Here is a 26658-nt window from a genome sequence, read left to right as displayed (position 1 = left end):
GAAATTCCTCCTCATCTCTGTTCTAAATGGAGGTCCCTCTATTCTGAGGCTGAGCCCTCTGGTCCTAGACTCCCCAACAGTGGAAACATTTTCTCCATATCCACTCTATCTCGGCCTTTCAACATTTGATATGTTTCAATGAGATCCTCTCTCATTCTTCCAAATTCTAGCGAGTAAAGGCCCGGATCAATCAATCCTTCCTAATACGGTAAGACTTTCATTCCCAGCATCATTCTCATGGACCTCCTCTGAACCCATTTCAATGTCAGTACATCCCTTTTTTAAATAAGGGGCCCAAAACTGCTCACAATGCTCCAAGTGAGGCCTCACCAGTGCCGTAAAAAGCCTCAACATTACATCCTTCCTTTTATGTTCTAGTCTTCTTGAAATGAATGCTGAAATTACATTTGCCTTCCTCATTACTGATTCAGCTTACAAATTAACCTTTAGGAAACACTGCATGAAGACTCCCGAGACCCTTTTCACCTCCTGATTTTTTTTTTGAATTTTCTCCCCATTTGGAAAATAGTCTATACTTTTATTGCTTCTATCAAAATGCATGACCATGCAATTCCTGACGTTGTATTCCGTCTGCCACTTTGACCATTCTCCTAATTCGTCCAGATCTTTCTACAGCCTCCCTGCTTCCTCGACACTACCTGCACCTCCACCATATTGGCCACAAAGCCATCAATTTCGTCATTCAAATCATGGGCATACCACAAAGAAAGAAATTAGCCCAAAACTGACCCCTGTGGAGCACCGCAAGTCACCAGCAGTCAGTCAGAAAAGACGCTCTCTATTCCCACTTTGCCTCCTGCCAATCAGGCACTGATTTATCCATTCTAGTAACTTCCCAGCAATACCAGGATTCTAAGTTTGTTAAGCAGCCTCATGTCCAGCAACTTGTCAAAGGCCTTCTGAAAATCCAAGTACAGAACATGCACCGATTCTCCTTTGTCTATTCTGCTTGTTATTTCCTCAAAGAATTCTAACAGATTTATCAGGCAAGACTTTCCCTTAAGGAAACCATGCTGACCTTGGCCTATTTTACCATGTGCTTCCAAGTACCGCAAAACCACATCCTTAACAATTGACTCCAACATCTTCCCAACTGCTGAAGCCAGGCTAACTGGCCTATAATTTCCTTTCATCTGCCTCCTTCCCTTCTTGAGGAGTGAGGTGACATGTGCAATTTTCCAATCCTCCGGAACCATTCCAGAATCTAGTGATTCTTGAAAGATCATTACTAATACTTCCATAGTCTCTTCAGCTTCCTTCAGAACCCTGGGGTGCCATCAATCTAATCCAGGTGACTTACCTACCTTCAGACCTTTCAATTTCCTAAGCACCTTTTCTCTAGCAATAGCTACTGCACTGGCTTTTGCCCACTGACACACTCAGAATTCCAGCATACTGCTGGAGTCCTCCACAATGAAGACTGGTGCAAAATACTTTTTCAGTTCATCCGGCATCTCCATTACTTCCTCTCCACTGTTATTTTCCAGCTATCCAATATCTACTCTTGCCTCTCTTGTACTTTATTTATCTGAAAAATCTTCTGGTATCCTCTTAGATATTGTTGGTCAGCAATATTTCATCTTTCCCCCCATGACTTTTTAGTTGCCTTCTGTTGGTTTTTAAAAGTTTCCCAATCATCTAACTTCCCACTAATTTTTGTCTATAATATGTAAACTTTTTCACTTTTATGTAGCTTCAACTTCTCTCGTCAGCCGCAGTTGCGTCATCCTGACTTTCGAATACTAGTTCTTCTTTGGGATGTATCTATCATGCATCTTCTGAATTCCTCCCAGAAACTCCAGCCATTGCTGCTCTGCCCTTATCTCTGCTAGTGCCCCTTCTAATCAATTTTGGCCAGCTCCTCTCTCACTTTTGGCTTTACTGTGATAGCCAGTATCATTTCTTTATGTGATGCATGCATATCAAACTTCTAATGTAGAACCATCTCATTGCCAAAGCAACGAATTTTAGCAACAATGCTATAACAATGATTTCACATACTTTGAAGCACATTGGAATACAAGTTTGGAGTATTCTGTACTTGAGGATATTACATAATTTTACTTGGCCCGTATATTTAAAAAGTGACAGAATTTCCCATTAGCTCTGTAGATGTATACAGTGCATCAAGCTTATTAAAATGTGTTTCTGCTTATTTATTTTTCCTGTACTGAAACTTCAATAAAGTTGATTTTATGGGCAGTGGCTTTTTTAGAATTAATCCCAGACGTGATGCATAATTTAAGGCAGTTGGCTGCAATAGCAATTTGCATTACAAGGGTCAGAATAATGTGTTACATCTGGGGCCAGATTCCAGGGATATGCATCTCTGATGTGGAAAAGTATAAAGATCCAAAACAATGCTGTGATGTTTCCCTTACCGCAAATGATGCTATAAAAATACATTCAGCATCACACAGACTCCTCCTTAAGAAGTTTGTCTGTGCATCATTAGCCTCAGATTTACAGTGGTACTAATAATGTAAGCTGCTTCCAAGTCATTCCACGACATGGAACAGGCTGCACTAGAAACTCAGACAGCTAAGCAGACATCTTTGCAGTTCCAGCTTGTATGGTGGAAGGAAACAAAGAGTTAAATGTAATGCGACGATGGTAAATCAGCCTCCTGACGAAGGGTCTCGGCCCGAAACGTCGACTGTACCTCTTCCTATAGATGCTGCCTGGCCTGCTGCGTTCACCAGCATTTTTTGTGTGTGTTGTTCCAGATAAAGTATGTGTTTCATGAGCATTAATACCCCATGGCCTCTCTTGTTTGTCAGCAACCAAGCCCTGTACTACAGCTATTCAGATAATGGAAGTCTGTCCTATAGAATTTGCAAATCACTACCACAAGTTTTAGATGTGGAATAAATTGGCTGCCAAAAAATTTGTGAAGAATGAATAAACAAATAATCATTTTTTTTCCAACTCCCATTGCTTGATGCATGCAGAGGTGCTTGAATTATAGATATAACCCTCAGGTTCGGGTAGCGGCTTAATCTAGGGGAAGACGGCCTCCGGCCCAGCCAAACTTGAGCAATCTGTTTGGGTGGATGCTGTGTGATGTGTCCCCTGTTACAAATCAGTACCACAAAATAACAAACAGCACACAATATGCAATTAAATGATTGAGCTTTGTAATTCTTAATTTGACTATAGGGTTAGTAAAGAAGCAAAAAAGAAAAACAGCCCATTCTCATGAAACAGTCTAATGCACAATGTTGGCGCTCATGGTTTTCCCGTCTGTTGCTCCTCCATCAATTTTCCCCTCGGGCACCGACTCCCGACCCCATTCCACGTCCACTCCGTCTTGCAGACTATGACTTCCCGGTTCTGCATCTTCTCTCTCCATCTTCTGCCGAACGAAAGACCGCAAACCTTCGCTCGGACACACAAGAGAAACATCTCCCCTTCATTGGCCAGTGCACATTCCGAAGTCCCCGTTATCTCTAGCCATAACGCAAACACTGCAGCTATAGAGAAACCATTACATTAGTATGAAACATTATGGCGCGTTACATAGAAAATCGCTATTAGTCTATTTTCTAAAAACGGAAACTCCCTCCCCATCCTGTAATGTTGGAGTCACCCATACTTGCTGTGCAACAGAATTTTATAAAATTTGGAGCCAGTTTAAATTAGACCCAGATTCTCTGTGCACATTTTGTACATACACAGCAATCACCAATACAGCACAAAGACATTGAACAGCAGGCTTTAATATATGCCCTGTTTGCATGGAATATTCCTACACATATGCAATCTAAATCCTCAGGCCTGAGAAGAAGGGCTGAGGGTGTATGCAGTTGAAGGGGACCTGACCTTGCCTGAGCTGCTGCTGGGGAGTCTAAGGCATCCATTAATCTAATCACAAACAAGAGAAAATCTGCAGATGCTAGAAATCTGAGCAACACACATAAAATGCTGGAGGGATTCAGAAGGTCAGGCAGGATTTTGTGTGTGTTCCATCCATTAATGTTCTAGTTTCGATCTCCTATAAGTGATTTCCTTTAATTTGTTACTTTCCCTCTTAATTGATAACTTTGTATCCCACTCACCTTAAATCTTCCCAAAACTGACCATTTCCAACAGCTGCATTGTTGCTGGGTGTGACGTATGATAAAATCTGTGCTGGGGCTCCTTGTGTCTAGCCCTTTCTCATGCACACCCTTGTGTTTATCTTTCCTTTCAAATTCCATTCAAATGTTCTACATTAAGTACATGGCTTTACACTGCAAAGCTGTGCCTGCACTCAAATTTTGCTTGAGGTGATATAATTGTTATAGCGAGATCCTGGGAGCCCTTTTCAGGTGGGTGTCCAGGGTAGCTAAAGATTACCTGAAGTAATATGGTAGTCTGGTACATCAAAGGTGATGTATGGTTAGACTGTCCAGGACATCGGAACACTCCTCACCGTTGTGTACGCCACATTAGGCTGGTCCTGGACTTATTTCCACCTGGCATAGTTTGCACATTGTTGTTCGATTGTTTGTGGTTTTTGTATTGCTATATTTATGCTCTATTCTTGGTTGGAGTGGCTGTAACGAAACCCAATTTCCCTTGGGATCACTAAAGTATGTCTATCTATCTATCTATCTATCTAATATGTAGCCTCCACTGCATCTAACCGTTCAAAGTAAATTTCTTATCAAGAAAGTATATCTCACCATATACTACCCTGACATTTATTTTTTTGCTGGTGTTCACAGTAGATTTAATATGCCATAATAGAACCAATTGTACATCGGTAACTAAGAGATTGAACAAAAGACCAGCTTTAATTACCTTGGTAGCTTTATATCACAAGATGCTAGAAGTAAAGTAGAAATAAAAAGAAGAATTGCCATTGCCAAAACCAACTTCCAAAGAATGAAACCCATTTTTACCAACAGACACATTTCTATGACAACAAGGCTTAGGCTACTAAAATGTTACATCTGGTCAATCTTGCTGTATGCTTCTGAAACATGGACTATAACACCAGAACTCCAAAGAAACTTAGAAGCAACAGAAATGTGGTCTCTTAGAAGAATGCTGAAAATATCATGTAGAGATAGGGTAACTAATGAGACAGTACTCCAACGTGCCCATACAAAGAGATCTTTAATGAGAACATTAAATGAGAGGAAACTTAAATTCCTGGGCCATGTCATCGGAAAGGGAGAAATGGAATGCCTTACATTACAAGGCCATATGCCTGGGAAATGCGGAAGAGGAAGGCAAAGAAGAAAATATATGGACACTGTGAAAGAGCTAACAGATCTAAGTGTGTGAGATGTCATTGACACTGAGAGGGATCGTTCGGTGTGGAGAGCCATGATCTCCCAAGCGTGTAACGTGCAAAGCACATGAGGAAGAAGAAGAATAGAACCAATGAAAAAGCACACACAACAAGACAAACAACCCCTGTGCAAAAGACAACAAACTGCAAATACAAAAAGAAAAAAATAATAAGTAAGCAATACCTGTGGAGAACATGGGTTGAAGAGTCCTTGAAAGTGAGTCCATGGGTTTTAGGAACAGTTCCACTATGGGATGAAATGAAGTTGATTGAAGTTATCCCCTCTGGTTCAAGAGCCTGAGGGTTGAGGGGTAATAACTGTTCCTCAACCTGGCGATATAGGTCCTGAGGCTCTCCTACTCCTGGATGGTAGGGGTGCTTTCCTGTGACAACCTTTTGTGTAGATGTGCTCAACAGTGGGGAGGGCTTTACCAGTGATGGACTGGGCTGTAACAGATCCAGTAATGGATCTTGTTTGAATGAACAACAAATAAATCACACACACGAGCAAACCTGCAGATGCTGGATAACCAAGGTAAAACACACAAAGTGCTGGAGAAACCCAGCAGGTCAGGCTTGGTGCTATCCCACCACCGAGCATATCTTTCCCTCATTTCCCCCCCCCCCCCTTTTACACTTCTGCAGGGATCGCTCCCTACACGACTCCCTCATCCACATATCCCTCCCCACTGATCTTCCTCCTGACACTGATCCTTGCAAGCGGAACAAGTGCCACACCTATTCCCACACCACCTCCCTCACTACCGTATACAGCCCCCAACAGTCCTTCCAGATGAGGCGACATTTCACCTGTGAGTCTGGTGGAGCAACTACTGTACTACACCTCCTCTCTTACAGCCATTCGGATCCCCAAACAGCCCTTCCAGGTGAAACTAAATTTCACCTATGAGTTTGTTGGGGCCATCTACTGTATCTGGTGCTCCTGGTGTGGTCTCCTGTGTATTGGTGAAACCTGATGGAGATTGGGAGAAGGCATCGCTGAGCACCTTTGTTCTGTTCACCAGAAAAAGTGGGATCTCCTGGTGGCCACCCGTTTCAATTCTACTTCCCTTTCCCATTCTGGCATGTCGTGATGAGGCCACAGTCAGGTTAGAGGAGCAACACTTTATAATTTGTCTGGGTAGTCTCCAACCTGATGTCATGAGCATCCATTTCTCGAGCTTCCTGTAATGCCCCCTCACCCTTCTCCATTCCCCATTCCTGTCTCCCTCTCTGTCCTATCTCCTTATCTGCCCAGCCCCTCCCTCTGGTGCTCCTCCTTCCCTTTCTTTCATAACCTTCTGTCAGATTCCCCTTCCTTCAGTCCTGTATCTCTTTCAGCTATCAACTTACCTCCTCTTTCGTTCACCCCTCGCCCTGTGGTTTCATCTATCACCTGCTATCTTGTGCTTCTTCCATTCCTCCCAGCTTCTTAGTCTGACTTCTCATCTTTCTTTTCCAGTCCTGATGAAGGGTCTCAGCCCGAAACGTCGACTCATTATTCATTTCCATAGATATTGCCTGGTCTGCTGAGTTCCTCCAGCATTTTGTGTGTGTTTGCCCCAAAACAAATAAACGTTCACCAAGCAAGCCAGCGGCCTGATCCATGGGGCATGATTCCCTTTAACAGGACTATTTTCTGATACCTCCCAGTGCACTTGGCTTGAAATTGTGTCCCGTGGTCTTCCTAACCCATTTAGCAGAAACAAATATCTATTCAAACACAGTTGAGCTTTTTCATCATTTCTTTAGTCCTCAATCAGGTCACCCTAAGGCTGCATCTCCTTAAAGTGTAGCAGCCTAATTTCTTGATCCTATCTTTTTAATGAAGATGGTTTAACCTGCAAATTAATCAGGTAAATTCTTGTCTGCACCCTTTCCAAATCTGAATGTCACCCAGTATGTGAGGATATTGTAAATGGAGCATAAACAAAATGTAGTGTAAGGATGAAACAGTGACTGATTCATGCTGGCAATGGCCAGTGGTCCAAAGAAACTACAAGCATTCAGCTGCACCTATGTGATACACAGATGTGCAGGTGTGTCGATTGCTCTACTCTGTTGCTGTGCATTCCAATAGGGAAACCTTTCCATGCTGGGATACCCCAGCATTAAATGAGGGATCATGCATTGGCAGCACTCCTGCAGATGAGCAGACCCTGCTCTGAAAATGAAGTCAGTTGCCTTCATAAAACATCACTAACCTCGGGTACATTTCTGAACCAATGTTTGCCTTTGACTTGGTACATGAATTCTGTTTCTTTCTCTCTGTTGCTTGACCAACAGAATATTTCCAGCATATTATGTTAACTAACCAGTTTATGTCACTTTGTGATTTATTTTCCAATTTCCGTACAGTTTGCTTTCTGTGCCGTATTAGGAAGCCAATTTGCCAGCTTGGTCTCTTCACAAAAGTTAGATGCAGATTGTTCACAGCTGAAGTTCTGAGCATTTATCCAAGTGGTATTCCAGGCTTATCCAAATTCACCTGCAATCTCTTTCAGCTAATTCTCAAGTCATCATTTTATCTGCCTCTTAACACCCAGTGTGTCAGTTATATAGAAAAGCCTCTTATGCAATACTTTTGCAGAAGACCTTCTGAAAGGAACATTTGGATACAACAGATAACTGCACATGATTCTAATGCCTATTGCTGCATTTGTCCCCAGAGATAGTGCCTTCCTATTATTGTGCAACCTATGCTTTTGATTTATTTAATAATCTTTCATATGCAAAGCCATGATGGAATTTTTCACTATTTTCATTTTATTAAAAACATACTAACATTAGGAATATTTCCCAAACAAAGTTTTTACCTGAAATGCATCTTGTTATCAGTAAATGCATCTTTTAAACCACTTTATAGGCCCTAGTCTTATTTATTCCTATAATGTGAATACATTGACCTATATGAAAAACAATGTTCTCTTTTAAATACGGCTTTTTTTCTATGGAATTCAGGCTCCTAAAATTATAATTGTAAGTTGTTGATTCTGTCAAAGGTGAGCTTCATTTTTGAACTGTGAAATAAATTAATTTTTCAGTGCGCGAAAGCATGAGATGTCTCATGCTGATGCTGTATTTTGGTTGCTGAGCTATCGCCACAGGCAGTTCTGACAATCAGTGACATTGTGATATAAAGGAAATAACTCAAATGCTTCCAGCAAGGAGGCCTCTGTGTCCTCTTCTGTTGACAGTAGGTACTCCGAGCCACCACAGGCTGCTGTTTCTTTCTGGCTGGAGGCCATGTAAAATGCCTTTCTCGTTGTATTGGTAGCCTGGAGTTTTATTGCAGTTTCTTTCAGATTCAGAATCAGAATCACTTTATTGCCAATACTTGAAACATACCAGAACTGATTGTGGTTCGGTGCCAAGCATAAAACACAGGATAGTACCATAACAGACAACACAATAGCAACCAACAGGTTACAAGGCACTAGTGTAAACAATGATGAGCAATCAACAATTATCCCAAATGTCAATAATCAATCTTACATAAATGTGAACATATGAACAGACTAAATAATTATCAGCAGAATAAAGAGAGCAGGAAAGACGGTTAATAGATGTTGCGCAGGGACAATTAGAGTATTACACCTGAGTGAGTTTTGTTGAGAGGCTAGATAGCCACAGGATAGGAAATTTGGAAATGACTGGTAGTCCATAAAACGATTACACATAGGAGCAGAATTAAGCCCTTCGTGTCTGCTCCACCATTCCATCATGACTGATTTATTATCCCTCCCAATCCTATTCTCCTACCTTCTCCCCGTAACCTTTGACGCCCTGATTAATCAAGAACCTATCAACCTCCGACTTAAATATACCCAATGACTTTGCTTGCACAACTACCTGAAGGTGGGTGTAGTTGGAAGCTGAATGGCCAAGGTTACATATTGTATCAGAGGAGTAGGAAGGTCGGCATGGCATCAAATCATTAGAAAAGTCTGACATAGGATTGGAAGATGTTGAGATAAGAAACTGCAAGGGTAAAGGGATCCTGATAGCCGCTATATAGAGGCCTTAAACAGTAGTTGGGATCGGGACTGCAGATTACAATGAGAAAGAGAAAAGGAGTGCCAAAAGGGCAATGTTATGATAGTAATGAGAGATTTTAACATGCAGGTAGATCACGTTGATAATGGATCTCAGGAGAGTGAATTTGTTGAAAGCCTGCAAGATGACTTTTTAGAGCAGTTTGTCATTGAGCCTACTAGGGGATCTGCTGGACAAGATTGGGTGTTATATAATGAATTGGAGGTGATTAGGGAGCTTAAGGTAAAGGAACCCTTGTGAAGCAGTGACCACAATATGATTGAAATCAACTTGAAATTTGATAGGGAGAAAGTCAAATCTGACATAGCAGTGTTTTAGTGGAGTGGTAGGAGTGAGGAGTTGGCCAAAGTAAATTGGAAGGAGGTTCTGGCAGGGGTAACAGCAGAGCAGCAATGGCTTGAGTTTCTGGGAAAAATGAGGATGGAACAGGATAGATGTATTCCAAAAACAAAGAGATACTTAAATGGCAAAATAGTGCAACTGTAGCTGACAAGGGAAGCCAAAGCTAATATAAAAGCAGAAGAGGGCATACAACAAAGCAAAAATTAGCAGGAAGATAGATAGAGGATTGGGAAACTTTTACAAATCTACAGAAAACAACTTTAAAAAAGACATGATGAAATGTGAAACCAAGCAAGCAAACAGTATCAAGGTGGATAGAAAAAGCTTTCTCAAGTATATAAAATAAAACAGGAGAGATGAATGTGGATATAAGACCGCTAGAAAATTAGGCCAGAGAAATAATAGCGGGATAAGGAGATAGCAGATGAACTAAATGAATATTTTGCACCAGTCTTCGCTGTGGAAGACACTGACAGTATATCAGGTATTGAAGGGTGTTAGGAAAGAGAAGTGAGTGCAGTTACTATTACAAGGGAAAAGGTGCTCAAAAAGCCAAAAGACCTAAAGGTACGTAAATCACCCGGACCAGATGAACTGCACACTGGAGTTCTGAAAGAGGTAGTGGTAGAGATTGTGAAGACATCAGTCATGATCTTTCAAAAATCATTGGACTCTGGTATGGTCATAGTCATACTTTATTGATCCCGGGGGAAATTGTTTTTCTTTACAGTTGCACCATAAATAAAAGATAGTAATAGAACCATAAATAGTTAAATAGTAATATGTAAATTATGACAGTAAATTATGAAATAAATCCAGGACCAGCCTATTGGCTCAGGGTGTCTGACCTTCCAAGGGAGGAGTTGTAAAGTTTGATGGACACAGGCAGGAATGACTTCCTATGACGCTCTGTGCTGCATCTCGGTGGAATGAGTCTCTGGCTGAATGTACTCCTGTGCCCACCCGGTACATTATGTAGTGGATGGAGGACATTGACCAAGACGTCATGCAACTTAGACAGCATCCTCTTTTCAGACACCACCGTGAGAGAGTCCAGTTCCATCCCCACAACATCACTGGCGTTACGAATGAGTTTGTTGATTGTGTTGGTGTCTGCTACCCTCAGCCTGCTGCCTAGCACACAACAGCAAACATGATAGCACTGGCCACCACAGACTTGTAGAACATCCTCAGCATCGTCCGGCAGATGTTAAAGGACCTCAGTCTCCTCAGGAAATAGAGATGGCTCTGACCTTTCTTGTAGACAGCCTCAGTGTTCTTTGACCAGTCCAGTTTATTGTCAATTCGTATCCCCAGGTATTTGTAATCCTCCACCATGTCCACACTGACCCCCTGGATGGAAACAGAGGTCACTGGTACCTTAGCTGTCCTCAGGTCTACCACCAGCTCCTTAGTCTTTTTCACATTAAGCTGCAGATAATTCTGCTCACACCATGTGGCAAAATTTCCTACCGTAGCCCTGTACTCAGTCTCATCTCCCTTGCTGATGCATCCAACTATGGCAGAGTCATCCGAAAACTTCTGAAGATGACAAGACTCTGTGCAGTAGTTGAAGTCTGAGGTGTAAATGGTGAAGAGAAAGGGAGACAAGACAGTCCCCTGTGGAACCCCAGTGCTGCTGATCACTCTGTCGGGCACACAGTGTTGCAAGCACACGTACTGTGGTCTGCCAGTCAGGTAATCAAGAATCCATGACACCAGGGAAGCAGCCACCTGCATCGCTGTCAGCTTCTCCCCCAGCAGAGCAGGACGGATGGTGTTGAATGTGCTGGAGAAGTCAAAAAAGAGGACTGGAAAATTGCAAATGTCACTCCACTCCCTAAGAAAGGAGGTAGGCAGCAGAAAGGAAACTATAGACCAGTTAGCCCGACCTCAGTGGTTGGGAAGATGTTGGAGCCAATTGTTCAGGATGAGGTGATGGAGTACTTGGTGACACAGGACAAGATAGGTCAAAGTCAGCATGGTTTCCTTCAGGGAAATTCCTGCCTGGCAAACCTGTTGGAATTCTTTGAGGAGATTTCAAGTAGGATAGATAAAGGGGTTGCAGTGGATGTTGTATATTTGAATTTTCAGATGGCTTTTGACAAGGTGCCACACGTGAGGCTGCTTACCAAGTTAAGAGCCCATGGTATTACATGAAAGTTACTAGCATGGTTAAAGTCTTGTCTGATTGGTAGGAGGCAGTGAGTGGGAATTAAAGGATTCTTTTTTGCTTGGCTACCAGTGACTAGTGGTGTTCCATAGGGGTAAGTGTTGGGCCCACCTCTTTTTATGCTCTATATCAATGATTTAGGTGATGGAATAGATGGTTTTGTTGCCAGCTTTGCAGATAATATGAAGATTGATGGAGGGGCAGGTGGTGTTGAGGAAACAGGTAGGATACAGAAGAACTTCGATTCAGAGAATGGGCAAGAAAATGGCAAATGAAATATAATGTTGGAAAATGCATGGTCATGCACTTTGATAGAAAAAATAAATGTGCAGACTATTTTCTAAATGGGGAGAAAATCTAAAAATCTGAGGTGTAAAAGAACTTGGGAGTCCTTGTGCAAAACGCCCTAAAGGTTAAACTGCAGGTTGAGCAGGTGGTGAGGAAGGCAAATGCAATGTTAGCATTCATTTCAAGAGGCCTAGGGTACAAGAGCAGGGATGTGACACTGAGGCTTTATAAGGCACTGGTGAGGCCTCACCTTGAGTATTGTGAACAGTTTTGGGCTCCTCATCTAAGAAAAGATGTGCTTGCATTGGAGAGGGTCCAGAGAAGATTCATAAGGATTATTCTGGGAATGAAAGCGTTATCATACGAGGAATGTTTAATGGCTCTCGGTCTGTACTCGCTGGAATTTAGAAGGATGAGGGGGAATCGCATTAACACTTTTTGAATGTTGAAAGGCCTAAACAGTGTAGATGTGTAAAGGATGTTTCCCATGGGAGGGGACTCCAGCACAAGAGGGCACAGCCTCAGGACAGGGGTGTCCGTTTAAAACAGAGGTGCAGGGAAATTTCTTTAGACAGAGGATGGTGAATTTGTGGAATTTGTTACCACAGGTAGCTGTGGAGGCCAGGGCGTTGATTGTATTTAAGGCAGAGATTGATAGGTCCTTGATTGGCCATGGCATCGAAGGTTACAGAGAGAAGGCCGGAGAGTGGGGCTAAGCAGGTGAAAAAAGATCAGCCATGACTGAATGTGGAATAGACTCGATGGGCCAAATGGCCTAATTCTATTCTTATGTCTTATGGTCTTGTGGTTATGGTCTGTCTGTGGCAATGAATCTCACCCTGTGACTAAAGATGTTTCCTTATCTCTGTTCTGAATGGATGACCCTTGATTCTGAGGCTGTATCCTCTGTTCCTAGACTCCTAAAGTCCCCACTATAGGAAACTTCTCTCTATGTCCACTTTATCTAGACCATTCAATATTAAACAGGTTTTACTGAAATCCCCAATGCCCCTGCTCCCCTCCACCTCAGTGAGTACAGGCCCAGAGCTATCAAACACTCCTCATATGTTAACTCTTTCATTCCTGTGATCATTCTTGTGAACCTCCTGTACCAGTACATTTTTTCTTAGATCAGGGGCCCAAAACTGCTCTCAGTACTCCAAGTATGCTGACCAATGCCTTATAAAGCCTCAGCATTACATCCTTGCTTTTGTATTCTAGTCCACTTGAAATGAATTCTAACATTGCATTAATCTTCCTTACCATTGACCCAACCTGCAAGTTAACCTTTAGGGAATCCTGCACGAGGACTCCCAAGCCCCTTTGCACCTCTGATTTTTAAAAAAAATTTCTCCCCATCTATAACGTGTTCTTGTCTTTATTGCTTGAACCAAAGTGCACAACCATACCCCTTCCCTACATCATATTCCATCTGCCGATATTTTGCCCAATCCCCCAATCTGTCAAAGTTCTTCTGCAGAAAACCTGTTTCCTCAACATGACCTGCCCCTCCACACTACTTCTCCTCCACCTATCTTTGTATCATCTGCAAACTTGCCCACAAAGCCATCAGTTCCTTCATCCAATTCATTGACATGCAACGTGAAAAGAAGCGCTCCCAACACTGACTCCTGCCGCACACCATTAATCATTGGCAGCCAACCAGAGAATGCCTCCTTTGTTCCAATTTTTTGCCTCCTGTCAATCTGCCAATCTTCTGTTCATGCTAGTACCTTTCCTGTAATTCCATGGGCTCTTGTTGAGTAGCATCACGTGTGGCACCTTGTCACAGGCCTTCTGAAAATTCAAGTAAACAACATCCACTGACTCTCCTTTCCCTATCCTGCCTGTTATTTTATCAACGGATTCCAACAGGTTTTTGTAAAGTGAGTTTGTAAATCTGGCAGGAGCAAAGGATACATGTGAATGGCTAAGACAAAGCCCTGCCAGAGGGTTGTGGGACAGATGGCAGAGGAGGAATACCGGGTGCAGGTTCAAACTGACCCAGCCACAAGACAGCAGGCAAGGTCGTTTGATTCCAAAACAAACTGGTTTATTAATCATTACAGAATGTCTCTTTGGTGCTTCCTGCTCCCTCCTTCCTCCCTTCCCCTTTTCCCAAACATGATTGCCTTCTCCTGCCCCCTTACCACTTCCAGTTCACACCTGAGACCTATATCAGAATCAGTTTTATCATCATTCACATATGTCTTGACATTTGTTTTTTTGCAGCAGGACAGTGCAAAACTTAAAATTATTTCGGTACTGTGCAAAAGCCATAGGCACCCTAGCTTTACATAAGTGTCTAAGACTTTGGCACAGTATTGTATTTTATCATGTGCTTCCATGTACCCTGAAACCTCACTCTTAATAATCGACTCCAATATTTTTCCAACCACAGACGTCAGACTAAATGGTCTATAATTTCCTTTCTTCTGCTTCCCACTTTTCTTAAAGAGTGGAGTGATAGAGAGGAATTTTTCAGTCCTCAGGAATTATTCCAGAATCCAGTGATACTTGAAAGATCATTACTAATGCCTCCACAATCTCTTCAGCTACATCCTTCAGAACCCTGGGATGTCATCCATTTGGTCCAGGTAAAAGTTCCGGGTTTCAGGGGGCACGAAGTGTGTGAAGTTACCGTAACTAGAGAGAAGGTTCTTGGGAAACTGAAATATCTGAAAGTAGATAAGTCACCTGGACCAGACGATGTACACCCCAGAGTACTGAAAGAGGTGACCCTGAAGAGATTGTAGCAGCATTAGTAATGATCTTTCAAGAATCACTAGATTCTTGAATGGTTCAAGAAGACTGGAAAATTGCAAATTTCAGTCCACTCTTCAAGAAGGGAGAGAGGTAGAAGAAAGGAAATTATAGTCCAGTCAGTCTGACCTCAGTGGCTGGGAAGATGTTAGAGTCCATTATTAAGGATGAGGTCTTGGGGTACTTGGAGGCACATGGTAAAATAGGCCGTGGTCAGTATAGTTTGCTAAAAGGAAAGTCTTGCTTGACAAATCTATTGGAATTCTTTGAAGAAATAACAAGCAGGATAATCAAAGGAGAGGTGGTTGATGTTATGTACTTGGGATTTTCAGAAGGCCACTGACAAGGTGCCACACATGAGGCTGCTTAACAAACTACGAGCCCATGGTATTACAGGAAAGACTCTAACCTGGATAAAGCAGTGGCTGATTGCCAGGAGGTAAATAGTGGGAATTAAGGGAGGCTTTTCTGACTGGCTGCGGGTGACTAGTGGTGTTCCGCAGGGTTTATGTTGGGACAGATTCTTTTTACATTATATGTCAATGATTTGGATGATGGAATTGGTGGCTTTGTTGCAAAGTCTACAGGCAATATGAAGACAGGTGGAGGGGCAGGTAGCTTTGAGGAAGTAGAGAGGGTACAGAAGGACAGATTAGGAGAATGGGCAAAGAAATAGCAGAGGGACTACAGTGTCGGGAAGTGTATGGTCATGCACTTTGGTAGAAGAATTGGAAGGGTTGGTTATTTTTTTAAAGGGAGTCCTTGTGCATAATTCCCTAAAGGTTAATTTGCAAGTTGAGTCTGTGGTGAGGAACGCAAAGGCAATGTTAGCCTTCATTTTATGAGGACTAGAATATAAAAGCAAGGTTGCAATATTGAGACTTTATAAAGCACTTGTGAACAGTTTTGGGCTCCTTATCTAAGAAAGGATTTGCTGAAACTGAAGAGGGTTAAAAGGAAGTTAACGGAAATTATTCCAGGACTGAAAGGCTTCTCATATGACGAGTGTTTGATGGCTCTGGGCCTGTATTCACTAGAATTCAGATGAATGAGGGGTGACCTCATTGAAACCTATCCAATGGCCTTGTTAGAGTGGATGTGGAGAAGATGTTTCCTATGATGGGAGAATCTAAGACCAGAGGACACACCTCAGAACAGAGAGGCGTCCTTTTAGAACGGATATGAGGTGGAAATTTCTTTAGCCAGAGAATGGTGAATATATGGATTTCTTTGCCACAGTGCAGTCCAGACTTGGAGAGGGAGGAAGCAAACGGTGATATAGGTGGTGACAACACTCTTAATGATGGCTGAGTAAAAATTCATCAGGACTTGCCCTGAGGTGTTAAGCTTCCTAAATTGGTGCAAGGAAGAACAATCTCTGCTGATCAGTGTAAAAATTCATCAGGACTTGTCTCACTTCATCATACTGGTAATGGTCGTCCCCAGGAATTGGAATGACTCAACCAGTCACGGCCTGACCATTAATTTCAAGGGGGCGGGGTGCAGGTAGGGGTTTGTCTTTACGGACTCCTGATTACCTGCAGAAGTTTGGCTAAAAACCATTCAAAATGATGTTAAATGGCGAGTTTGGACCTTTAAGACTATATTTCATCTAGTGTTCATGTAATATGGTTTTAAAACCTTGTCATCATTGTTAATGAAGTGTGTTTTAAAATGTACATTGTTTCTCCTCTAAATTTAACTGCATCCTAGATTGAATTCATTACTATTTTATCATTTTGCATTTCACCTAATCATGCTCAGTTGCAAACCTGCACTACGACTTCTACATGAGGCTGGCCATCAAACACCAATGTAACTGGGAGATGGTTCTGTGAATTTTGTTCATTGATTAAAATAGAGTGATACACAATACATTTGATAACATGATTAGGAATGCATGTTTTGTGATTACGGTGTTTCCAGTTGTGTTAACAAAACCACAACACTTCTTTTTTAAGAGGCATTTTTGTTTTGCCATTATGTTCTTGTAATGACGTTGTCATTTTTATACATATATACAATGCTGGGCATTTGAATTTGATCAGAGATGTAAAACAAACCAAATCAGAATATAATCTTCCTTGATTGTAAATTGGTGGCAAAGTAAAAGTTTTATTCCATGATTTTGCTGTAATAATGTAAGAACTCCAAATCCTGTGCAGATACTTATTGTGTCCAACCCTATGATATGTACTCTACTGTATAATTATGAAATACTCCGAATTATTAGAAAGTAGCAAAGACATATTGGAGAAACACTTCGATGGTATATCCATGCAGGAGGAACTAACAGCGTTGATTTTCTTTAATAGCCTGAGGCTCACGTAATGATGGACTAAATTATTTCCTGTAAATTGTACTCAGCCTGAGACAACTGTCTAGTCCTATTGTCTATGCAATTCTGTGTACTCGAGTAATGTCTTTTTGATGCTTAGATTGACGTATTGACTGTCAATAGCATCTCTAATGTTATCTCCAAGGATTACATTTACCAGACAACCCTGCAAAAATAAAAGTGAAATTTATGCATTTACACTATAGTTTATCTCATTCTGGTAAATGCTGCTTGAGGGTGTGTGTATCCAACACAATATCTCAAGTTTTAAATGTTAACTCTAGATGAGTGCCAAGGCAGCAGAATGGCCTTACAGCACCAGCGATCACCACCTGCGCGTGGTTCGATTCCTGCCGTCTGTAAGGAGTTAGTATGTCTCCCCTGTGACTGTGGGGGCTTCCTCTACATTGCCAGTTTCCTCCCCCGTTCATGAAGATGTACAGTTAGGGTTAATGAGTTGCAGGCATACTTGTTTGTGCCGGAGAGGTTTGTTTGTGACACTTGCAGGCTGCCCCCAGCACAATCCTTGGAATGTGTTGGTCATTGACACAGAAACGATGTATGTTTCGATATACATGTGACAAATAAGGCTAATCTTAATCTTTGTCATACATTCCTAGTGTTTGTGCAGGCACTAATCTGCGTCTGATGCTGGAGTGTGCATCACTAAAGCATTGGGGCGTCCTTCCATTCCCATTCCCTATGACACCAGGCTTCCTCCCATTATTATTGTTGGCATGATGTTTGTTTTTAGTGTTCCCCCATGATGATTTAGGCCACTATTTCAAACTTCATATGTCAAATATCTGTGGAGCATTCGACTGCGGGAGCCATTGCATTGTTCACACCCGATGCTGTAAAGCTGTACTTCCCAGCAATCATCATTGGTTGGAAATTGGAAGGAGAATATCTTGGGATTCCCCCCACTCCAGTTTTCCTGCCCTAGTCCCAGATTTGTCAGGTTTCTGCCTCTGTAACTGAAAGATCAGGTGAAGATTCACATCAGACCAAAACACCTTTGGTTTAGTGGATGCTCACAGTGAAAAGCTAAAAAGGAGAGTCAATGCAGAGTTAGCTGATCTCAAATGGGCACCAGCTGGGTCCTAATAACCTTTTGAATCCAAACAAAGGAAGTCCACAAAATAGCGAGCAACTCCCCCGCAGTGCTTACAGATCAATATCAATCGAGGTTGTTCCGCCTCAGCTGTGGAGACCTTAGGACTGAACAGACTGCTGGCATTCATTGTCAAGTGTGACACAGTATCGGAAAACAGCCAACAGCTTCATAACTGTCCCAGACAAGAGTCAAATGCCTTCATGGATGAGGCAATTAACAAAAGAAGTACTTGAAGCTCTTCTTTGCTCTCAGAATTCATGTACTACATTTATCCGCAGAGACATCAAAGAAATGTCTCCGCCAGGAATCACACTATCTTTTGGAATATTCAAAGTATTCGCACGTCAGTCAGTGTCTGGCAAGGCCATATCTCTTATTCCAGTCAGTCTTCTCTCTGTTATTCAGCTCCTACATTTGACACTTGACTAGGTCAATCCTCACACAGCCCAACAAGGTACCATTTTGGCATATCTAAGTCAATATTTCAGTATAATCATTTAGCAAAGAATTCTCATTTTTTTCCAAGTGCCACGAATTTTTGAATTTGGGTGCTTGAGCCTACAGAGTGGAAGGTAAATTTTATTCTTGGAATGAAAGTTGAGTCGCTATGGGAGTGGAGCAGAGAAATCCAATCCTTCTCACTGTCCCAGGCTCAGCAGTTTAATTCAAACCCATCTGTCGTTAAAGGGAGAGGAGCCTGCATTTTCCTGTCAGCAGTATTTTAATCCTAGCAGTGATCCATGCGGAAAAAAACTATTGCGCTGTTCTCATGAAGCAAATGCACCTAGAGTATTAGCCTGTCTTGCCTACAGATGCTGACTCGGCATTACTTAATATCCAACATCTTCTGCTTTTATTTCAAGTTTACAGTTTTTATTCTCATATACTTATTAAAGAATGGCAATCTGTGAGAGTCACAACCGTGGAGATTCAATAAAAAGAAAACTCTACCATTTCTATTGCTGGTCATTTTTAAAAATTGACGGTCCAATTATGTCAAAAGCTGAATTAATGAGCAATTGATTTGATTCACAAGTCACTCAGGTATAGCAATTTAGAATGGGAAAAGGTCACTTGGCCTCTTAAGTCTCTTTTGCTGTTGTGTCTGATTATGGCCTTCAATTCCCTGCCAATGATCCACCAGGGCCAAACTTTCTAATTGTTAAGTGGTGAGAGTGAAAAATAGCTGTGGCAGCTGTCCATTTTCCTCCCTTGATGACCACAAATAAAAATTATTTTTGAATTTGTCACTGGCTGTTGGAATATGCTGTAATCTCCTGTACTATTTGTCAGATAGCATTGGCAGGCAGTGCCCTCCAACAAATGTCTATCCTCGACAGTTGCCTGCAGCGATTATGTCCAAAAAGTGTCTCATCACTGGCAGCCCTCAATGTAAATCAAGGTACATCTGCCAAACCCTCTCCCAAGGTTAAAACTTCCTCTTTCTTGAGACTGATTGCTATCTCATATTTTCTATCATTTCAACAAAACACTCATATTTTGATGCAAAATACAGATGCAATAAACTAGTTTGTGTGATGAACCAAAAGACCCCAAGACAAATGAGGAGCAGAATTAGGTGATTCCCCCTACCCTCATCAAGACGACTACATCATTCCATCATGGCTAATTTTAGTATCCCTCTCAACTCCATTCTCTTGTCTGTCTGTATCTTGTTTTACGGCGGTTGGCATCCAGCTTAATGGTGCATTACCGCCACCCTCTGCTCCAGAATGTGCACTAGACATACATTCTAAATCCCTTCACCCAATCTCTCACACACACACACACACACACACACACACACACACACACACACACACACACACACCCCTACACTTCACCCTCCCATCTTTGACCATCCTAGTATCCTATTCCTGTTTATTCGTCATATTCTATAAAAAACCCCTGTACCCCTTAAAAACGCTAAAAATACCCGGACTTGTGCTTTCTCACCCATGCCCAGCAACCCTTTTAATGTGAATTCCTGCATCCCCAACTCCCTTAATTTATTTCTCATCATCTCTCTCTGTATCCCATACTTCCTGCAACACAAAACTACATGTTCTACTGACTCCTCTTCCTGACATTCCTCACACAATCCTGTCTGGTGTTTCCCTATCATTTTCAATGTTTTGTTTAATGCACAATGCCCCAGCCTTAACCTAGTCCACACAATTCCCTCTCTTCTGTTTCCATTACCTACCCTAGTAACTGCAACACTCTTTTGTATTTGATATAAATGCCTCCCTTTCCCCTCCCTGTCCCATCTTTCTTGCCACATTCGGTTGACTTTTTCCCAGATTACACACTTAACCTCTGCTTTACTGATACTAATGTGCATTTCCACATTTTCTTTCTTTAACGCCCTCTTTGCCAACTCATCCACCCTCTCATTCCCCTTCACCCCTACATGTGCTGGAACCCATAGAAATTTTACCTGACCTCCCTGATTTGCAATTCTTGTAACTAACTGAAGGACTTCATAAAGTACATCTTGCCGACTGTTTGTGTGAAAAGACCTTAAACTTGCTAGAACTGAGGATGAATCTGAACATATCAATGCTTTGGCTTGTCTGGCTTTCTGCACCCATTGCAACGCAACCAACACCGCCAGCATCTCCGCTGTAAACACTCCTAACTTATTAGATGTTCTTCTGCTGATTCCAATTTCTTTTGCTGGTATGACCACCCCAAACCCTGTCACTCCTGTTGCAGGTTCCTTCGCACCATCCGTATAAATGTGAGTATAATCACTATACTTTTCCATCACATGACAGTTAAATGCATTTACCAAATCTGTTTTATATCTTTCTTTCCTTTTTACCTCTAACAAATGCCAGTCTATGTCAGGCCATACAAGCTTCCATGGAGCTACAACCGGATAAACTACTGAAGGACTTATCCTCAGATCAAATACTCCACATTCTTTCGCGATATCATTCCCTACCCGACTAAAGGTATCCCTCTGAAACCTCCCATTTTCCCAGCACTCCTGCAACACTCCTTTAGTAGGGTGAGAATCATTGTGCCCCTGCAAGTTAGCCCAGTAGTTTGCCATCAGTTGCATCCTTCTTAGTTCCAAAGGCATTATTCCCATTTCTACCTGTAGGGCTGACACTGGTGACGTTTTAAAAGCCCCACTGCACACTCTCAAGTCCTGAGCCTGAATCACATCCAGTTTCCTTATAAGAGACCTAGCTGCTGATCCATATACTATATTTCCATAATCCAATACAGATCTTACTAAAGCCACATACATTCTCTTCAAAGCTGAACAACTTGCTCCCCATTCCCTACCAGTCAAACATCTCATCACATTTATTGCTTTTTTACATTTCTCCTCAACTTTCCTGATATGGTCTGCCCATGTTAATCGTGAATCAAATATAACTCCCAGAAATTTAAATGATGCAACCCTTTCTAATTCAACCCCATACATCCTTAACTGCTTCCCTACCTCAACCCTTTTCCTGGTAAAAAATACAGATTGAGTTTTGTCTACTGAAAATCTACATCCCCAATCATAACCCCACTCCACCACTTCATCATCCATTCTCTTGTCTTCTCCTTGTAACCTTTGATACCCCTACTAATCAAGAACCTATCAACCTCCACTTTAAATATACCCAATTACATGGCCTCCACAACCATCTGCAGTAATGAATTCTATAAATTCACTACCCCCTGGCTAAAAAAAATCCTAGTCACCTCTCTTCAAAAGGACTTCTTCTGTTCTGAGGCTGTGCCCTCTGGTCCTAGACTCCCATTAATTGAAACATCTTTTTCATGTCCACTCTGTCTTGGCCTTCCAATACTCAAATTGTCTCCCCTCCTCCACCCCACATTCTTCTAAATTTCAGTGAGTACAGGCCCCAATCTATCAAACACTGGTCATATATTAACCATTTAATTCCTGGGATCATTCTTGTAAACCTCCCCTGGACCTTCTCCAATGCCAGCACATCCTTTATTAGATATATGACCCAAGACTGTTCACTCCAAATATGGTCTGACCAATGCCTTATAAAGTCCCAACATCCTTGCTTTTATATTCTAGTCCATCTCCTCCGTTAGTGTCAGTACCAACATTGTAAATACTGTTGAAGTCAGAAGTTTACATACACCTTAGCCAAATGCATTTAAGCTCCGTTTTACACAATTCCTGACATTTAATCCTAGAAACATTCCGTGTCTTAGGTCAGTTAGGATCACTACTTTATTTTAAGAATGTGAAATGTCAGAAAAATAGTAGAGAGAATGATTTATTTCAGCTTTTATTTTTTTTCATCACTTTCCCAGAGGGTCAGAAGTTTACATACATTTTGTTAGTATTTGGTAGCATTGCCTTTAAATTGTTTAACTTGGGTCAAACGTTTTGGGTTGCCTTCCACAAGCTTCTCACGCTAAGTTGCTGAAATTTTGTTCCATTCCTCCAGACAGAACTGGTGTAAGTGAGTCAGGTTTGTAGGCCTCCTTGCTTGCACACACCTTTTCAGTTCTGCCCACAAATCTTCTATTGGATTGAGGTCAGAAAATGATGTCACGTCTGGTTCGTCAGTGGGAGCAAACGCCTGAAGGTACCACGTTCATCTGTACAAATAATAGTACGCAAGTATAAACACCATGGGATCACGCAGCTGTCATACTGCTCAGGAAGGAGACACATTCTGTCTCCTAGAGATGAACGTACTTTGGCAAGAAAAGTGCAAATCAGTCCCAGAACAACAGCAAAGGACCTTATGAAGATGCTGGAGAAAACAGGTAGGCAAGTATCTATATCCACAGTAAAACGAGTCCTATATCGACAAAACCTGAAAGGCTGCTCAGAAAGGAAGAAGCCACTGCTCCAAAACTGCCATAAAAAGGCCAGACTACAGTTTGCAAGTGCACATAGGGACAAAGATCTTACTTTTTGGAGAAATGTCCTCTGGTCTGATAAAACAAAAATTGAACTGTTTGGCCATAATGACCATTGTTATGTTTGGAGGAAAAAATGTGAGGCTTGCAAGCCAAAGAACACCATCCCAACCATGAAGCATGGGGGTGGCAGCATCATGTTGTGGGGGTGCTTTGCTGCAGGAGGGACTGGTGCACTTCACAAAATAGATGGCATCATGAGGAAGGAAAATTATGTGGATATATTGAAGCAACATCTCAAGACATCAGCCAGGAAGTTAAAGCTCGGTCGCAAATGGGTCTTCCAAATGGACAATGACCCCAAGCATACCTCCAAAGTTGTGGCAAAATTGCTTAAGGACAACAAAGTCAAGGTATTGGAGTGGCCATCACAAAGCCCTGACCTCAATCCAATAGAAAATTTGTGGGCAGAACTGAAAAAGTGTGTGCAAGCAAAGAGGCCTACAAATCTGACTCAGTTACACCAGTTCTGTTTAGGGGAATGGAACAAAATTACAGCAACTTACTGTGAGAAGCTTGTGGAAGGCAACTCAAAACATTTGACCCAAGTTAAACAACTTAAAGGCAATGCTACCAAATACTAACAAAGTGTATATAAACTTCTGACCCACTGGCAAAGTGATGAAAGAAATAAAAGCTGAAATAAATCATTCTCTCTACTGTTATTCTGACATTTCAAATTCTTAAAATAAAGTGGTGATGCTAACTGACGTAAGACAGGGAATGTTTTCTAGGATTAAATGTCAGGAATTATGAAAAACTGAGTTTAAATGTATTTGGCAAAGGTATATGTAAACTTCTGACGTCAACTGTAGATGTGTCAGAACCTGTGTAGTTCCCTACTCTATTATCTCATTCTTTTGGCTGTTTGTGACGCAGTCAGGACAGTGTGTGGGAGATTGCTGATGGATCTCTGCAACAGGGCATCATTTAGTAAGTGTGCAGAGTAACGTGTGATGCTAACTATGGGGGAGGACTATAGATCGGGCACTGTAACAGAGCATTGTGGGTCTGGGCACAATCTTGAGAAGGCAGATGGAAAGCTCAGAGTTGATGGTAGGGTACATGAGGGAAGAAAGGAAGGCTTTGCGGGAGTGTGTCATTGTGTGTTACAGAAAAAGGATCAGTTGTGCTATTTGAGTATTTTTAAATCTTTTTGGGTATTAGTTTTGTTCAGTGCAGGAATGATAGAGTAAATGATTTGCAAGTTCAGCTCTAGCATAGGAGTCATTACGTTCTATATAAAAGGTGAAACTAGCCTCTCTCCCTCCCTCCGTCCATCCTTCCCACGTGCACATGCACAGACGTTAAGGCACTGCAATCCACGCAGTGGTCCAGTGACAACAAGATTTGTTTCCTAACCCAGCAAGTTTAGTTGTTAAGCCAGGACCAGTCCTGGGTGCAGTTGAAGAGCAGGTGATTGGCCTCATTATTCAAATGATGAATTCCCACTGCCGAAGGGGTAACTGAGTAGCTGGTGGAGGGACCTGTTACCCACACGTTCTGATTGCTAGAACTTGCGTGGAGAATGTGCAGGTGGGAACAAAAATGAAACAAGGAATTGAGCCCACCTGAAGTGTGAAGTTTGTGGGTGGTTATTAGCATCACCTGCTGGAGGGAGTGGTCAGTATGGATTCTTTCTAACATTTCAGAGAGGGTTAGAGAGCTACATGGATGAGAGGGGTTTGGAGGCATATGCTCTAGGTGCAGGTAGATGGGGACTGGTAGGAGATCATGTAGGCATGCACTAGATGGGCTGAAGGGCCTGTTTAAGCTGTAGTACTCTGACATATGCAGGTGGTTGGATTGCACATGTTAGGGTTGTACTAAACTGCTGCTTATCTTTATTGTAAATTGATTTAAAAATCCTTTGAAACTTGTAACCAGCTGGAATGTACAATACTGAATGATGTCTCTGTGGACTTCGTAATTACTTTGAAACTCCAGCTTTTTTGAACTCATTAAAAACTATTTTTGGGTTTGAACTAGACAATCAGCCCTGTATTTTTTTCATAGAATGATTTCAAATCCTTTTCAATTTATTTGTTATAAATTAATAGGTTAAGAAGTAAGTGCCATTGTCAGCATCTGCAGAGATTAACTATAATTTATTTAATGCCATCAACCCAGTTAGCAGCATTTTCTCTGGTGGTTTATGGGTAGAAGCAGCTTTGCTGTTCATTTGGCAACTGTAGCCCCAAGCAGTATCCAGAGTGAGCAGTTCTATGCTACAAGAGAAATGAATCACTAAAGAGCCACATCCTGTGCAGTTCCATGTTTGAATCTTTCAAATTGGGTTGCCAGCTATGCCGTTACACTGCACGGCTTCATGCTTCATATTGGAAGTTCCCTGCCTTGTATCCCGGTGCTCCCGATGCAGCCTTCTATATATTGGCAAGACCCGACGCAGACTGGGAGATTGTTTCGCTGAATACTTACGCTCTGTCCGCCAGAGAAAGCAGGATCTCCCAGTGGCCACACATTTTAATTGCACGTCCCATTCCCATTCTGATATGTCTATCCACGGCCTCCTCTACTGTAAAGATGAAGCCACACTCATGCTGGAGGAGCAACACCTTATATTCCGTCTGGGTAGTCTCCAACCTGATGGTTGACTTCTCAAACTTCCGCTAATGCCCCACCTCCCCCTCGTACCCCATCCATTATTTATTTATTTATATACACACATACTTTTTCTTTCTAACAACACACATCAAAGTTTCTGGTGAACGCAGCAGGCCAGGCAGCATCTCTAGGAAGAGGTACAGTCGACGTTTCGGGCTGAGACCCTTCGTCAGGACTAACTGAAAGAAAAGCTAGTAAGAGATTTGAAAGTGGGAGGGGGAGGGGGAGATCTGAAATGATAGGAGAAGACGGGAGGGGGAGAGATGAAGCCAGGAGCTGGACAGTTGATTGGCAAAAGGGATATGAGAGGATCATGGGACAAGAGGCCTAGGGAGAAAGAAAAGGGGGAGGGGGGAAAAGCCCAGAGGATGGGAAGGGGTATGGTGAGAGGGACAGAGGGAGAAAAAGGAGAGAGAGAAAAAGAGTTTGTGTATATAAATAAATAACGGATGGGTTACGAGGGGGAGGTGGGGCATTAGCAGAAGTTTGAGAAGTCAATGTTCATGCCATCAGGTTGGAGGTTACCCAGATGGAATATAAGGTGTTCTTTCTCTCCTTTTTCTCCCTCTGTCCCTCTCACTATACCCCTTGCCCATCCTATGGGTTCCCCCCCTCCCCCTTTTCTTTCTCTCTAGGTCTCCTGTCCCATGATCCCCTCATATCCCATTTGCCAATCAACTGTCCCCCTCTTGGCTCCATCCCTCCCCCTCCTGTCTTCTCCTATCATTTCGTAT

General features: G+C 42.2%; 1 protein-coding gene across 1 annotated transcript in view; it reads left to right on the top strand.

Annotated features, from left to right (window-relative positions):
* The window catches only part of igsf3 (immunoglobulin superfamily, member 3), a 197931-nt gene that overhangs the window by 81800 nt on the left and 89473 nt on the right, over positions 1 to 26658 (top strand). The window lies entirely within an intron of this gene.

Source organism: Mobula birostris, chromosome 6 (assembly GCF_030028105.1).
Source record: "Mobula birostris isolate sMobBir1 chromosome 6, sMobBir1.hap1, whole genome shotgun sequence".
NCBI classification, from domain to species: Eukaryota; Metazoa; Chordata; class Chondrichthyes; order Myliobatiformes; family Myliobatidae; genus Mobula; species Mobula birostris.
The sequence above is the reverse complement of the archived record's forward strand: the minus strand, read 5'-3'. Positions and strand labels throughout refer to the sequence as shown.